Source organism: Trifolium pratense, linkage group LG7, assembly GCF_020283565.1.
Source record: "Trifolium pratense cultivar HEN17-A07 linkage group LG7, ARS_RC_1.1, whole genome shotgun sequence".
In the NCBI taxonomy this organism is placed as follows: Eukaryota; Viridiplantae; Streptophyta; class Magnoliopsida; order Fabales; family Fabaceae; genus Trifolium; species Trifolium pratense.
This window is the reverse complement of record NC_060065.1, coordinates 22,175,841-22,179,027: the sequence shown is the minus strand read 5'-3', so window position 1 is coordinate 22,179,027 and position 3,187 is coordinate 22,175,841.

Below are 3,187 nucleotides of genomic sequence, written 5' to 3'. Positions count from 1 at the left end.
AGGTTTTAAGTTTTTTATGTGGTAGAAAGAGAAAAAGACGCCAATTGAGGGCTTCAGTTCAAAACCTAAGCACATTACCTCGAAGGCTTTGATAAAGGCCCAACTATTGGGATGAAGTTGGGTAGGGGCGACATTAAGAACCTTCAACATCTCCACCTCAAAGGGGGTAAAAGGCAGCCAAATGTTGAGGGGTTGGATCACACCAGTATAAAGGTAGAAATAATCTGGCGGGGTGTCGTTTTTAGAGAATACAAACTCGTCCTCCCTGACCGGCTCAGTTATAATAGAGTCTTCATGAGAGGGGTCAGAAAGCTTGACGGCTTTCCTAAAGCTCCTCACCATTTCCACACTGGTATACTTTGAAGAAACTTCCATGGTGACGGGAGTATAACCAGCAACAACCAGATCCCGACAAAGATTCTTCCGCTTTCCTGTGAAAGAGGAAGGGGAGATTATGACGCAATCACTGTCATTACCACTATCACTACTACTACTATCACTATCACTATCACTACTACTACTCCCAACATCAAAACCCCACAATTCCGAGTAAAACCCTCGGCTATTAAGAACGCCGTTAGCCCTAGTATAGTGGGCGCGAACTTGTTGCGCCCATTCGAGATAACCAGGAGAAGAAACAGGAATCCTCCCCTCATTGTCATCCAACTCCCTCAAAATAACCATCTTTCTAAACCTAATCAGAAAATTAGGGTTCCTACTCAAGACAGACCTAATTAGTGAAAAGAAGAAAGGTACGAGATGAAATACCTTAAGAAACTGACGAAGACTTCGAGCAAGGAATTGGAGTCGTCCCCAAATAAAAACTGTTGAGGAGATTCGTCAGAAAGATGGAGAAGAAAGCGTAACGAGAGTGGAAGATTTGGCAGAAGAAATAAAGAAGAAACAAGGAATAGAAGTCCTACTTATAAAGTTCTAGTAGTTTAAACTGAAGTTGTAAAGTTGGAACAAGTAATATCACACGCGTCGTCGGATCACATACGTGTCAAAAGCGCGTATCTCGAGAATAAATTAGAGAAGATTTATCGTCAGATAATCAACAATAACGCCTTTAAAGGAACAGTCTCGCCAGAAACAAGTATCTCGCCGAGAGTAAGTTAAACTCGCCTTTTAAGGCGCAACAAAGATAACAGGGGCAGCGCCCAAAGGGGAGAATTCAAGGCCAAGGCAAAAAGCAAAATACAAAAAACAACACATTCAGTTCAAAACAGGAAAAGGAATCTTTATTAATGGCGGAAAATAAAGGTACAACGATGGGAAACCAAGTTACAAAAAAAAAAAAACTAGTCCTAAAAGTCCCATCACTCAGATTCCGAATCCTTCTGCACAGGCTCAGGAAGCGTCACCTTGGATTCCACGGTGATCCGGGATCCATCTTCTTCACCCGACGAAGAAGCACGAGAAGAAAGCTCGGGAGGAACATACGTTTCCAGAAACGAAACGTAATCCCCATCAGCGCTGTCAGAATCAGAGGTATCAGAGGAAAGAACGATAATCTCCACCTTTTTGACTCCTTTAGCCCTTCGGGAACGGGTGGAATTCGAAGTGGTTATCTCCACCTTTGTCTTCCTTTGCTGAGAGTGAGACTTCTCAACGATGGGTTGTTTGGTATTTTTCCTTTCCATCGTGAGGACTCAGAACAAGTTGATGAATGGGTGAGTTAACGGTTGGTATTTATAGCCGATTATGTTCAACCCTAGCATCGTTATTAATGGTCCTAATTAATGCTTGGACGGTCGCAACCACTTTGGTTTGACTGTCTCGAAAAGCGTCGTTCTTATGTTTCCAATGAGTCAAAATTTTACCCATTTTAGTCATTGAAGACTGCGAAGGGCGGCGATACAAAAAGAAATAAAAGAACAGCACATAAGGAAAGGAAATTGCTTAAAATTCAAATTTTTGCAAAGGAAATACAACGGAAGCAAAAGTACGAAATGAAAACAACAAAGGTCCCAAAATACGGAAGCAAATTACAAACATAGGAAAAAAGACATAAATGGAAAGGCGAACAATCAAAGACTTCACGGCATGGTAGAACTTCCCAATTCACCAGCATCGGCGATAGCGATACGGTGCATTTCCTCCAATGCCCGTTTCACCCTCTTCGCCTTCACCATGTTCTCTTCAATGGGTTTCAAATCTTCTTTCAGCTCGCCCTGCTTGTCCAAAAGGTCCACCAGAGAATGACGTCTGGAAATTAACTTAGTGACATCATCCCTAATCTCACCCTGAAGAGCCCTCTTTCTCTTCAGGAGCGGCTTCATCTCTTTGTTCAACATCGCCAAACGGTCATCTACCCTTCGCTCTTCGTTGAAGCATATACCCAGGATCTCCTCCTGCACATCCATGGTCTCTTTCGTGATCTTTATCTGGCTGTCGACGGCTTCAGTAACTTCGGTATGGCACTCCTTAACGTTTTCCACGGCAATCACAAAGGATGCATTATCCTTTAACTCTTTCTCCAGACGCAACACACTGTCAAGAAAACGCTTCTCCTCCTTGGTCAACCTCCAGCAATAATCATTCAGCTCTTTGACGAATTCTGAGAACTCACCAAAATCGTCCATTAGGTCCTCCGTTCTTAGGGTCAACATACGCCGGAGCCGCTTAATGACGGGAGAAGCGGGGGATTGACCACATTCAAAGGGAGGATTTTTGGGAGACATACTGTAAAAAGAAGACTTTTAAAGTGAGCAGGTGAGAAATGATGAGTTAATCCTACCATCGAATGCTTCATTTTATAGAGAAAAATCTCATCGTGGCAGCAGTAAGTGGAGAGGCGGTTGAGAGATATGGCGTATAAGTATAAGAACGTGCACCAGAAAGTGGGAAAAAACGTGACAAAATTTACCTCGCGCCATAAATTTTAGAGGGAAAATTTGAATCATATTCAAGCACTTCACTCCTACGGACTTCGTGCTTGGGGGGCTGTGGACTGGGCAATGGGCTTAGAGACATATCCAGCAAGCCCAATTAATATAAGAAGGAAGATAGGCCCAAATCCAGCAAGCCCTAAACACCCACTAGGCGACACATAGCCAAGGCGTGACCAACAATCACGTGACAACGCCCGGAAGTTGGATTCTGTATTATTATAAATATCTTCTTCTTCCTTGCGTTAGCAGCTGACTTGGGAAGGAAGAGACCAACTTCCCGCAACCGCCATAGC